This window comes from Argiope bruennichi, chromosome 3 (assembly GCF_947563725.1).
Source record: "Argiope bruennichi chromosome 3, qqArgBrue1.1, whole genome shotgun sequence".
In the NCBI taxonomy this organism is placed as follows: domain Eukaryota; kingdom Metazoa; phylum Arthropoda; class Arachnida; order Araneae; family Araneidae; genus Argiope; species Argiope bruennichi.
In genome coordinates, this window is record NC_079153.1 from 11,385,152 (window position 1) to 11,400,200 (window position 15,049).

At 28.6% G+C, this 15,049-nt stretch overlaps 1 long non-coding RNA gene across 1 annotated transcript in view; it reads right to left on the minus strand.

Annotated features, from left to right (window-relative positions):
• The window catches only part of LOC129962652 (uncharacterized), a 30,279-nt gene extending 19,802 nt beyond the window's left edge, over nucleotides 1-10,477 (minus strand). Inside the window, exon 1 of the long non-coding RNA XR_008783936.1 lies at nucleotides 10,297-10,477. This is a non-coding gene — a long non-coding RNA (uncharacterized LOC129962652). The remainder of the gene's footprint in view (nucleotides 1-10,296) is intronic.
• Between the last annotated feature and the right edge of the window lie 4,572 nt (nucleotides 10,478-15,049).

The window sequence follows — 15,049 nt, forward strand, 5'->3', positions numbered from 1 at the left end:
TTTACATATTTACTCTGTAATTTAATGCTAGAGCCTCAATAAATTATACATGTATTTAAACGTAAAATAGCTCCATGTCCCAGATTCTTTATTGTATATCTATCTATTTAAATCACTATCTGTAAAATTATGAAGAAATAAAGGAGCTAATTCATTTAATGTGCGAGAAATAATAATTAAACCGCCCCTCTATCTAACCTACGATCGAATTTAAAATTTTTGGAATGAAATCAATAATTGATGCATATTTCAAATACATTAGACTAATTTAATTTAGAAATTTCAAACTCATTTTACAGGATATGATATAGCAATACAGCTAAATAAAATGAAATGAAAAAACTAATTAAGTTATTTTTGTCATGTTGGGACATCATATCAATTGACTCGACTAGCAATCCATCTTAGTATTTGTAACAGATGTACCTAAAATTCTGAAATCAAGTAATTCGATATAATTAAATGACTTTTCCCTCAAAGATATACATTTTCTAATATATGAAGTTTAAAAGTGCAACTTGAGTTTGGTATTAAAAGGAATACTATCTGTGCCAATGAATTTAGGATACTTCTACAAGCTTATGAATAAATGTATGTCTAGATTAGATCGTTTTCTTACTGCAGAACAAAAAAGCTATTTAAATGTAGATAAATTTTCAGAGCCACTTCATTTCTCTTAAATTTAACATTCAAGCCTATTTTTAGTTTTGACAGAATCCTTGACACAGCCAAGAGCTTCGAATTTCCGTATCGTAAAGCATTTTTGATGATAGCAGACGATAACTGTGAAGCGAATCACTTGAGAATTATAAACAAATTGAAGTGAAAAACTCATATTAGTGCTGAATGAAAGGGTTAAAAAGAGCGGAAACGACGATTATGAGTGAAATACACCCAAAACCAATTTCTCGATATCAAACCTTTACCTTCTAGTTATCTGTATTTTCTGTGTAAACGCTCGCTTCATTTATCAGCATTTTAGGAAACATGTCAGTATACATTCCAGTACGAAATATTCACTTACATATTTTTTAGACTGCATGTTTAGTGAAATGCCAAATTATCATTTTTTTCTTGTAGAAATATATCCATTTAAAATCTTTGATTAAGAAAAAGAATTGTTGATTTTCCAAGAATCTTCTTTTTGGAAAAGGAGATTCAAATTTTCTTTCTTCTTTAATTCTTTTTTTTTTTTAGATTCATTTGGAATATATTTAATAAAATTTTAATCATATAGATATCTAATGATATCACAACAAGCTCTGTAAAATCTTACCAAATGAAAACACAGGGTTGTATTTACAGTTATAATAATAAATTCTTATCTGATATAAAACGTATTAAACAGGAATACGTTTTTTTTTTCTCTCTTTTTTTTTTTTTTACTGCAATACAGGTCGATCTAAAATTAAGTATACAATCCAGAATGTAACTAGAGATGAGAAAAATAGGGTCTTGGTCAGAATTTAGAAAACAGATTTAGAAAAATTTATAAATAAAAATATTTTTTACTGTTTTTACTCTCGATACTTTTAACGAAAATGAATGTGTATCTGTGTCACTTTAGGAAATTATCATAATACGTATCATATTGTGATAACATCGAGTGTATCAAAACTTTTTGAATAATCTGTGGAGAGTGCCAATAATGGAATCACAAAATAATAATTAAAAAAAAACGACATTTAAAAAAAATCGAAAACTTCAAGAATCATAATTATTTTTTATTTATACAATCAAATTATTTCCCAACTTCAAATTTGGCCGCATTTCCCCATCTACGTCATGAAAAATAATTTTTATGATTCGTCATAAGAATCCGTTCTCTCTTAACGATTGATTCCCGGGCTCCCTTTGTTTTTCTAGTAATAGCAGACTCATAATTTATTGTAGGTACTGAAACTGTTTGAGTTCTCAAAAAGTAAAGAACCAGACGGTTCAAAAGTGATCATATTTTCTGATCTGAGGAGATTAATTGGTTTGATTTAGAATTTTATAGCTCAAGACTATATAGGCTAAGCTGCGCCAAACCAATTCTATTTTATAATCCAAAGTTTAAACGAAAAGCAGGTTTCGAATGGCTTCAAAACAATGTTACAAAACAGATATTAAAATGGTTCTGTGGTAATAAAATACAAAAGACCATAATCAAATAAAATTTCAAAAATTGGTTTAAATGAAGGTATAAAAACCTGATAACTTTAAGAAAGCAATATTGATAGATCTTTGCCAAGCAACATTGGCAATGTCACTGCTATCGTTTGAAATTGTCGGAGATGCTGGAATTCAAGTATGGGTTTAGAAATTATTATGTTTGAAGCTGTACTATTGGGATAGTTTCCCCCAGAATTACGACAATCGGAAATTGAAATTGTCTTCCTACAAGAAAAAACTTGGAAAGGAACAGAAAATCACGTTTTTGATATTTTTATTGCTTTTTCTGTTATGGATGGAACAAAAAACAAATTCAGCAATTTCATTCAGTCCATTATTTCCCCCATTATATTTCATTCACATTCGTATTTACAAGTAACCGCCACTGGGAACAAGTTAATTCACTTATTTTCTTAGTATTAGTAATTGAGCTAAAAGAATGAAATTTATGGTTTGCTGATTGTTTAAATTAGTTATTATTAAGATTGTTTATTAAGCTGATTGATTGAAATTAAATCTATTCTTGGGATAGATTTTGATAAATCAATAGTAGTCGGCTCTAAAATAATTATAATAAGAATCAATAACTTAAAATTTAAATTTGTGAATACAAGTAAATTCCCGTTTCTAAAATATAAAATTAAAAATTGAGCAAATGACCTATTCACTACCCTATTAGCATAAGATATTATATGATATATCCACAATGTAGATTGATATTATGAATGCTGGATAATATCGTGAAAATATCCTAACAATGTTGTTGGGAATTTTAAGCTGCTAGGGTATCTAAACCAAGTAAAATTCTTTTTAGTGAAATAACAGATTATTTTAAATTTGAAATATATTTTGAATGTCAAACCCAAAAAACACTAAAATCCATGGATTCAGATGTTTTCGAAATCAATCAAGAAAAATAGACCATCTTCATCGAATAGCGGAGAATAACATAATTCGTGAGGTTAGAATAAGAACTTAGAACTCAAGGAAAAAAAACTCAAATTAAAAAAAAACTTTTTTAAAAAAATCTACAGTTTCATAGAATAAAATATTGGATGTTGATTCTTACAACTAGATTCTGTTAAAATAAATGAATTAATTTTGAAGTAATTTGAATCCTATTCTAAATTACTTCTGACCGTAGATCTGTCAGTTTAATGTCTGGACAGAACTGACCAAAAAAAGAGATAGCGAAAAATTTTAAATGCAATTAAAAGTAATAAGAACATTAAAAAGTAAAAGTAAAAAGTACATAAAAAAGTTAATTAAACTGTTTTTAAACCATTCTTTTATTAGCTACTTATTTTTTTTCTCCCAATTAATTTTTTTCTTTCAGTTTTTATCATTATAACTATTATGGAATCTGGATATCATTTTTTTAAAAATTTACTATCATGTAATATCATTCGTACGAAAACAAAATTTAATTTAACTATTTGATTAATTGACAATTAAGTTTTGAAAATATTAAATGGTGAATAATAATCTACAATACATAAATATACAAAATTTGAAAATCCTAGGGCTTCAAAAAAACAAGCAGAAAATCCATCGTAAAACTTCATCTTAGCAAACATAAAATAAAGCAAACTTAAAGCAGGCATTATACAGCATACTAAGAGAGGAATGCTTATTCAGAAAGTCATTAACTCATTCCTATTAAAAATAAAAGACAAAGCATAATTAACTGTTTAATTATTAATTAACTATTAACTATTTTATCTTTCGGATTTCCTCTTCCCCCTTCTAGAAACTATTATATTTTAGCTTGTAAACGTTTTTTTTTTTAATTTGTCATTTATTTTTTGAACTCGAATCATATACATAAAATGAATTGAAATAAATTCTAATTTTTTTTAAAAAAAATTGCGAATACTTTTCCCCTCCTCATACTTGTCGAAAGAGAAATGCTCGAACATATCTTCCGTTCTCAATTTATGAGATGCTGATTAGATAAAGAATCGCGCGGATCGGAATCCTCTAAGAAAGATGCGACCGAAAGGAGGGCGCGAGGGGATCGATAAAACTTTCCAGAAGTTCAAGGCAATTTTCGAATTGCTTTAACTTCTGTCAGCACCTCCTCGTGAACATGAATTCAGTTTCAGGAGACTTTCGCAATCGAATTTGCTTTGCGAACGCGTGTACGCGCAGATAGTTGACGCAATTTGAAGAAATAATTATTATTTATACAAGAATTTCCTGAAATAAGTATTTTCTTAATACAATTGAATATAGATATTGCCAGTTAGGAAAACTCCAGTAGTTTTAACTGAAAGATAAAATATCAGGTTAGAAATGAACGCTAACCTTAAAATTTTCAAACAGCTATAATGATACAACGTAATGCCAACGCTTCTTACAGTAAATATTTTTCTATATAACATGAGATATTAATAGGGAAAATATTTTTTCACAGTGCTAATATATTATTAAGATTCTGATAGGAATTTCTAACACTCGCGCGAACCAGACAAGGAAAACGCAGGGATCTTTTTAAAAAGTATTTGTTTAGATCAGCAATTTTTATCCTTTCACTCGCTGTGTGAGAACTGCTGACGAAAGTATTTTTACAAAGCTTCTCTTGAATGAATTAGATAGTAAAAGTGGAATGGGATCAGGAAATAAGAGAACATTTTAGAATGATTTTGATATGGGCTAAATTAAGATAAAACTTTGTAAATTAATTAAATTGAATTCATTTTGAAAAAAACAGCGAAATAATAAAAAACAGTTGCATGGAAATAAAATAAGTGTCACTTTAAAACTAATTTTTAAATTTTAAAATAATACAAAAATAAGGTTTTTTTTAACGATAATATGTTTAGAGTTAAGGAGGGAAGACATTGAAATCTTAATTAAATTTTAATAAAATAAAACTCATAATAAATTTTGGAAAAAAAAATTCTTATTGAGTAACTATTTCTCAAAATGTAGCTTGATATCAAATTTGTTAACAGTAGATTCAGGGTTTTCTTTATAGACTGTTGCATTCCATGGACCTGGACTTACGATTATTATCTCATGCAATTTACAAGGGATGAACCATAATAAAAAATATTATAAATTCAAAAAAATAGCTGATATCAAATAAATTTGATTTTTATTTAAAATAAATTATTCTTTTCTCTGCATCAACAGCTTTGAATCTTTATATCATTACAAATTTCTTTTCATGCATTATTTGATAAAAATGAGTTCTAAAAGGACCGACCAGCTGCAAGATATTTAAAACGTCCATTAAAACGAAGGAAAAGTATAAGTAGTGCATTTCTTTGAAAACAATACTTTCATTCTTTTAATTCTTCAAAAATAATTGAGATTGTCATCTGACTTCATCAAAGAACGTAGGCGTTTGCATACGATCATTTTCATTGGACCTTCAAAAGGGTCGGTGAACCTCCTTAGCACACGCGAAAACTTTTTAAATGCCCGACTCGAATGATTCTTCCCTGCGATTGAAAACATATTTCACAAATTCAACGCGAAGATAACATTCTTTCAAGAATCTTCCGACAATGTCTCGACTCATCCAAAGACAGTTTGTTACCTCTCTATTTCTGATTTTGTGCAAGATCTACTGTTGCTATATGAAAAGCCTGTTTTTCCACCCCCTTCAGATCGATAACTTATTACAGATATCTGATAACAAGAAATCTTCCGATGGTGCGATGATAAAATCTCGCGTTTTTTGATAAAGGAGCGAAATAAGCCTTTTATGTTAATAAATAGAACGAGCAATGGTTGTTGCTAGGGTTCAAATGACTTTTTCAGACATGGTAATTGGACTTAAAGTAAATGTGCTAATATGAATGTTATTTTTTAAACAATTGTTAAGCTCAAAATCTGTTATTCTTAAAAACAGCTTTATATTTCTGCACAACTGACAATGTCTTTAATGCAACATGGATTTGATTTTTCACAGTGCCTAAATCAATAATATTTCTTTCTCACAGACAAAATATAGTGAAAGTATTGTAATCGTGAAAAAAAATTCAAACTCGTGATTTTGACTAATCTCCACGTTTCAGATCACTTTGAGTTCGAAAAACACATTTCTGGCAATATCTCTATCTGTTAACCAGGTGCCGTCCTCGTAATCCGACCACGGTTCAAAATTACGAGGTACGACCCAAATTAGCCCTAAAGTTGCTTTAAAACGGGATGTTAATATAATTAAACTAAAAAAAACTATATTTGAACACGATAACTTCAAAATGTTTTGAGTTATACAGACGAAATCTGGTATATGAACTTAAGACCAAATTTGAAGATTTCTAATAAATTTTAAACGAAATCTATTCAGTGTGCCTTTCTGTGCGAGTAAAAATGAACTGATAACTAAAAAACGTAAAGAGCTAGATAAATGAAATTTGGTTTCTAGCTTTAGCATTTAAAATACAGATTCTTATCATCAATTTTGAATCAAATCTGTGAAAGGGTTGACAGTTTTTGTCAGCTTTTATTTTTGCTTACATGTCGAGGCAATAACTCATAAACGTAATAAATTAAATCAATGAAATACTGTATGATTTCTTATGACTTAACTATATTTTTATGTCAAATTTTTGGTTTTAATTGGCCAGAAAAAAGGCATCTTAAATATATGTTTTATAATAGATTCTTTAAAAACATGCCAAAGATGCCATATTTCGTAACTATTGTTGGCCAACGCCATACAAGGAATTCGCTTCATCATTTAAGGCTCACAATTTTATACAAGGAGAGAGAATAAGTCTTTGTTGGAAAGTATGTCAAAAAGTTTCGGGGAGACAAATTCAACTGATTCATAGATATTTTTGCTGTATTTTCAATAAAAAATGCAATCGAATTTTCAAACTTTGAAATGATAAATAGAATTCCAGTTGTGTCTTCATCAGTAAAATTAATTAAATTTAATATTGAATGCTTAAAATTTACTAGGCAGCTAATTCTCTTCATTTGTAAATAGACTCTTAACAAAATACGTCATGATCTAAAAGATTTCTCTCCTAAATATATCAAAAATATTTCTTTAAAAAACTGAAAGCTTTAAACTAAAATAAATAACAATTTTACCGACGATTATTTTTCATTAAATGTAAATAATTAAATATGCAAAAGACTATTTGAGCTACGCCAAAAAAAAAAAAAAAAAAAGGAAGTTGTAAAATATATAAATAATTAAATGACTTTCAGCTGAAATGGAATAAATAATTAAATCTTTACAGACGATATTGCGGCCAAAACATAAATTTTTAAATATTTTACAGAACACTCTTTACTATGTACGATTTAAAATCGATGCTCTTAATTGGGTAACAAAGTAGAGTTTTCAATTAAGGAATTTAAAATTTGATATTTAATACAGTATTAAATAAAAAGGGGGGATCGTTAAATTGTTTTTTAAAGTTATTTTTTATTTTTTATTATTTGATTTGACAAATTTTTAAAATTTTATCATTTATTATTACTGGTTCTGAATGAAATTCAATCTCACACGTTATTCAAATAAAATTATTTTTAGCATAAAAATTTATATTTAAATAATCTATTGATAATCTGAATGTGTGGGATAATATTGCTTAATAAATCGATAATTTCGCTGAAAATGAAAAGAAAAATGACAGTCATTTTAGCTTCTAATATAAATACAATTATGCGAATGGAAATTCTTCGGCCACTAAATGTTACAAGAAATTGCAGGAAATATTAATAGTATTTTTAAATTTATACTATTTTCTTTATTCTAGAATTTTACTGTTTATGAAATAATTTTTTAAATTATCGTTTTTTAAATTTTTATATAATTTTATAATGTTTGTAACTAGTAAAGATGTATTTCTCGATGGCTACACTGTATTGTCATCATTTTATTTTCTTTCTTTTTTCTTTATTTTGGGGGGTGGGGGGTCTTATCACCAGTACTTTTTTCTGAGAAAAAAAATCTAACTTTGCTACTCATATTAGAAAATTAATTGCTTTCCTTTAAACATATGGGCAGAATAACCACAAAGAGCTGCCCCCTACACCCAGCCCAAACACCCGTGTTAATATGATGTTAATCTTTATAAGATTAAAAGGAAAACTAGAGATGAAGGGCTTACGCCTATAGTCTTGCTCCTTTAATGAGATGTGTGTTTCATCATCGGAATGAAGGTAACTCAACCCGCAAATCATTATTACAATACCAGAAGAATTTTCCCACTTTCTTATCGGCGACTTCATAATAATGTATTCAATGTCCCTCCCCCCCTTCGAAGATATTATGGTTAGAATAAAGAAAATGATCATAAGATGCGGGAAATATCAAATGGAATGCTGTGCTTCGGCAAAAAGATTTTTTTCCCAAAATGGCAATTCAGAATTGAATTATCTATTTTAGCTCCCTTCTTTGAAATAAATCAGTCCCTTTCTTAATATTCTCACTGATTACTATCGTCCGTTCACTAGAACTTAACTAGAAGTTATTCGGGTGATACAAAAACCATTACTTTACAGAGATATGAAAAAAAATCTTTTATCGTCAAATCCTAATCAAATCTAGTGAGTCACAGTCATTTAACAACGTTACTGCGTGTATTGTTACAAATTTTACGGAAAGTTGTGCAACATTGTAGAAACGAGCTCGATCGATAAAATTTGAGCTGAGCTTGAGCTCTATTAAATTCTTGAACAAAACTATTAATGGAAAAAGCTACTTCCTCTAACCATTTTTATTTACTGTGAAATTTTAATAAACGATGAATATTTGATAATTTTGATAAATAACTATATTGCATGTTACATACAGTTACAACTCAACCCAACATGGAATCATTCAGTTTAATTGTTTTGCAGTGTAATTAAATATGAATATTATACTTTATCCGCTTACAAAAATGTGTATAAATATCCGCAATTAATGTGTACTTATATATCAAATTAATGATAATTATTGGACCTTTTAACACATATTTACCAAGATTTATGAGCATGCGCATTGCCACATAAGTTGAATGGCAATATTACATGCATTTTAAAATATTGCATTTATTTGTCAGTGCTCACGCTACTTAATTATCAGGGTACAAGAACTTCAGATACAAAAACTCAGACACATTTGCAGTTATTGTATTTATAAACTCAAAACAATAAATGCATTTATTTTCATATTTATAAAAGTCTGATTTTGGATTTTTAAAATATTATAAAAAAGGTAGAAGAAATACGAAAGCGATCAAGCAAGCACTATTAAAAAGACAAGTTTTTGAAAAAGTTTCATGACGGCCCCAAAACAGCTTTTGCAGATCATTACGCATTTATAATTGAATAACATTTCAAAATAGCAAAATCAGAAAATAGTGTTAAAATGTCTGTGGAAAAGTTCATTTTAAATTTAGATTTTAATGGATGACACTCATGGGGAATATTTTGTTACTGGCATCATGCCAAAATTAATTTGAAGAACAGTTAATAAGCACGAATTTTATCTGGAATTATACGAGAAAGAAAAAGGAAGAATACTCTTGAATTTTTACAGATAACCTTATCTTTGTTTAATCAAATACATTAAACAAATAAAAGATAAAATAATATTAGATAAAAATTAAATAGATTAAGTTTATATTTGCTTAATCTATTTAATTTTGTTTTAGCGAAACATCATACTACTGATTAATTTGCTCTGAAATATATAGATGCCCGCTAAATCAACAATCATTATATTTTATGGAATTCGTTATAATTATTCCCAATAAAAATAATATAAATAATATAATATTAATATTATATTATATAAATAAGATAATATTAATATACTTCGGAATATTATCTTGTATACTCCTTCTCCTTTAGCATTAGACAATGAAAGTGAACGGAATTCTATATTCTATTTTTTGTAATTATTCCTGATAACTTTTTTTTTAAATATTATCTTGTCTACTTCTTCTCCTTCAGCAGTTAGTAGACAATGAACGTGAACGGAATTATATATCCGTCGTTAAAATCCATGTCGTGAATCGATTCTCGTTAAAAATGAATAACTTCTCATTTTTCTCTCTCGCAAAATGTCGCTGCATTATGTAATAAACAGAAGGTTAAGAGCAAACAATGACAACAAACAATAAAAAAATATAAAAGATTCAGCCGGCTCGATCCGGCCAGCACCTGGCAGTAAAAACTTACTCTAGGGTGCTAACTGCACTCGGCTCTTACGTCACCCCCCATAACGTACGAGCCCATTGTGACGTCAGAAGATCACACCACCGCCTATGACCACATCCATTGGATGCCCACGCACCAAACGATCGTTATTCGCCACCCCTCACCCGATCCCACGGATCGTCTGCTTTCCCAGACGAGGAGCGAGACGAGAGCTCGGGATGCGAATCGAAATGGGGGCGCGCAGGCTTAGCCAGGAAAAGGACAACGCCCTTTTTTTACGTGCAGTTTCTCTTGGAAGGGAATATAAATTTTGGGAGTTTCACAGAACAATTTCTTAAAAAGAGTTATATCAAATTTTGATTTCTTTTAAAATAACGTAGGTTTCGCGCAAAAAAGGAAACAATATTATATACGTACGAAAATGTGCCAGTTTAAGGATGAGACAGTTATGCTTAAATTTATTCTTCAAATATTCCAAGGACACAGGGGAAAATATCTATTTGTGAAATTACTTTTTAAATTGGTTCTCTCAAATGAATCTTTCATTTCCAAAGGGCAAAGTGTGCCAATTTTTAAGTATTACCTAATTTAATATTTTTATTTTTGGTTTAGAGCTTTTATTTTTGACGTACGATTGGCCAATCTGGCGTATGATTTAATAAATAAGTTTCTGAATAAGAATATATGTTCTAAATTGATTTATTATTTTGAAACGATTTTTTAGAGGAAATTATTATATATGAAATCTAGGAAATATCATATAGAATATATTTAATTTTATAACGAAGTATTCACCCTTAATTATGCGTCTTTAAAAATCTTCATTTCACTAAAAGAAGTCTTTATAAAAATTTAAATTTCTAAATGTTAATATTTTATAATGTGAAGAAACGGAAGTATAGTAATATAAGGCCTAAGAAAGGTAAAGGACTACTTATTTTTACAATAATTCACAATACGTTTGAGCTTCTTGCAAATATTTAAAACTAGTCGCCTCAGGCGACTGGCTTGTTCGCCGGGTACATTGGTTTCATGTTATTTCAGATAAATAGTTCATAGATAACTTTATATCCAAGATTCATCCAAAATTGGTGGACATAAAAGCCACGTTATTTTAACAGTTTTACTTATTGTATACATGAACAATATATACAATATTGGTTTGTATGCAATAACATATACATGTTTAATATACTTTATATAAATATATAATCTGTTTGTATAAATATATAATCTGTAAATATACTTCGCTATAAATTTATATGGCTGCTTATTGTATACTTTTCAAATAGAGAGAAGCCTCAAGATGCCACAGCGCCATTAAAAACGTTAATGGTCGGTTTATCTAACATTCACGGTACGGTGACGTCACTTTTTTTTTATTTATATTGTAAACTACACAGATACTAAACAAAATCTTCTAGTTTTCAAAAACGAAAAAAAGAAAACGAGATTAAATATTTAACGTAACAATGAAAACGATTCCAGGGTAGCAATGTAATCCATTGTTGGAAACTAGACAAATAATAATAATAATAAATTAATAAAAATTCCAAAATCTAAGGAAAAGTATTAAATTGGTATCATTAAAGAGTATTAACATGTGTCATTCAAAAAACAATTTTTTAAAATTTTTTGAAGCGGGTTACAATTTATTATACGCGATAACATTTTCAAAAGTTATAATGGGAAAACGTTAAAATACAACTTACTTTTTAATTAACATTTATAAAAAACGCTACACTTCCCACTCTTCAATGAATGTATGTATCTAATTTGATAGCTGCAATTCAAACGGTCTGGCTTGTGAAGCACAGACACATATACATCTTTAATATTAGCAGAGATAAAAGATGAACACTCCTGGAAATTTAATATTTGTATTCCTGTGAAAATCGTAATAATAAGCTTTAATCGACTATGACGAAAAAAATTTCACAGCGAAAATTAATAAACAATAATAAGCTATTCGTTTCACATGATGATAATTTTCATTCTCAGCTAACCGAAGCATTCAGTCATTATTAAATTCGATTTAAGCGTTTTATATTCGAAACCAAATAATTTAGAATTTGATCTTCATTCGAGATTTGCGCGTTAAAAAGTAATGCATTTATTCAGAATTCTAATTTTAAATTTAGTGTTTCACCATGGGTAGTTTGAAAGACATTTTTAACCGTCATCTCTCATTATTTATGTAGATCTTCCAAGTTTAGCCCTTCCCTTACTTTATCAATTAAAATTATATTATACCTTCTCATCTGCGTACTAAAAAAGGTATTTACATGACATAAAATATTTTCAAAGTCTGTTATGTATACTTTAATTCAATTAAATTGTTAAAAAAAATTAGCAGTTTCTTGGTGCAAATTTTTAACCACGGATGACGGTTTGATGTAATCAAGAAACCGAATCACTTCACCACAGAAAACACACTTTACTGATCACGCCCTCACAGTATTTGGCCAAGAGCCATTCTTTTTCTGTAGCTATTTTAAGCTTTCCTTCAGCAGCAGTCAAAAAGTTTTTTTTGTCATCAGTCCAATCATTTCCTGGGTTATGTCTTTAAACCTCTTTTATTCCTTTAAAATAAATAAATTTTAAAAAAAATCTTTTTTCCCCGTCTTTTTGTTACATATTTAAAAGCAAGTTCCTTGTAAGTCGAATGTCCATAGCAAAAGTCAAAAATCAGTCGCATTTAAAAGTCAAAGACATTCGCATTTTAAAGAACATAGCTGCAGTGAAAATTCACATAGTCATAAGGGGAAAAAATTCTAAATGCAACTTCTGTTTAAAAAAAATAGCAGCCATTCCTAAAATGTATTACTAAAAAAAATCGGAATCTTATTCAAAAATTATTCGCAATTCTGGATAAATGTGTTGTTGCTTATCCCCCTTGGATTGAACACCAATTCAAACCAAGAGATCGAATCGCATGATAAGATAGTAAGAACACTCCTTGGACCGGTGCACGCCGGAGACAAGCATGGATACCTACCGGCATATCAGTCGTGCTCTGGGGAAATCCACCATTTCGTTTCAGTTCTTAATTTCAACACAGCTAAATGTTAATTCCACAACTATCCAATAAAATTTTGTTAAGTAACCCATGTTTTTTGACTGGTGAAATATTTGAAACGAATTCTACGAATAAATTTCATGAAGGAAAACTTTTCTTTTTACAATAATGGATCATAATAAGGATTAATGAAATCAAAGTTCAGTAAAATACCACTATAAATATATTTCCCAACTATACACTGCAGTTATAGAGATTTATTGTATAAAACCCTATATCAAATCTTCCAATCAATGTAATGTGATGCAATTTATTCGGAAATAAATTCTTATTCTATAACAATGATCTGCTCTTATTGTAGCTTAATAGCTAATTTCTAAATTATTAGTTAGGAAAATAAAATGCTTTAACCAGTTGACATATATAAATATCAAACCAAATCTTCATTTTAGTGTAGCCGATATGCATTTTTTTCTATTTAACAAAAATGCAATCCTATTCGCTTTATTCTGGTTTGTTTTTTTTTGCAAAATTTACAACCATTTATATTGAGTTCGATGAGTATATGCGCCACCGCTCGATTTTAAAAAGGGCCGACTTAAATGTTATAACGTTTGCGTTAATAAAGATATTTGTGAAAAGGATAAAAATATTAGGATCTATTTTTAGATACGAAATTCCTCCATATATTTGTACATGCATCAATCAATTGGGTTTCTTGTATATATAAATTTTTATGGTGCATCTCGGGAAAAGGGTCAAATGATTTAGATCAAATTTTATATTTAGATACGTTTTGCTTTTAAGTTTATCTGTACAGGTATCTTTATAGAAAAAAAATGCGATTTTGCACACAAAACAAACTTTTTTTTCATAACTAAATACTGACATGTGGCTATTACATGACCTGCATAAGCATACCAGACATAGTTTTTAGGGCTTTGGAGTCCCATGCATTTTTTCCTCATATTCCATCCAATGTTTGCAATTCTATTAGGCTTCGCTTATAACTTTAAAGGAGCCATAGGATAGGATTTTATTTATGATTTTACAAGAAATAATAATAATAATACTGCCGAGTGAAGCTCGGTCTTCACGGTCTTTTGAGTTAAGCTCAATACACATCAATACCATCATTCAATTTTCCGTCTTTCCTGACCTTCCAAATCTTAAGTCGGTAATATTTATGTGTTTGCGTTTTATGATGTTTAAAAAATTAAATAATGAGACACCATTAAAAGATCAAATGTTTTATTCAGTTTTGTCTTGCTATCAATGTCAAAGAACTGTTAAAAACAATATTGTTTTTATATCACAGTTAAAAAGGACAAACTTTAAGCTGCATGAGGGGAAAAAAAAAAAAAAAAAAAAAAAATCACAATTAAAATTACACAATAATCTCACTTTCAAATCTTAAAATAAAATCTATTAAAGCTAATAACTAAATTTGAGCAATATAACGCAAGCTGAAACATAAGCCCCGTTTCAAATTGGGCACCTAAAAGCATACAATTCTGATATCAATGCACCCATAATTTAATTAGAAATTTACAATATATTACATGGCACAAAATACATGGCAATAAAATTAATTTTTTTAGAAGTGGCACAAAAAAAATACAAATCTTCTAATATTACATTATGTATTCATTTTCATATTTTAACTCAAAAGAAAAACTAAGAATTCATTCTATAAATACTTCTTAAGTTTCAAAAAAGATGAATACAGCTTATTTTTTGTACTTTAATGCAACT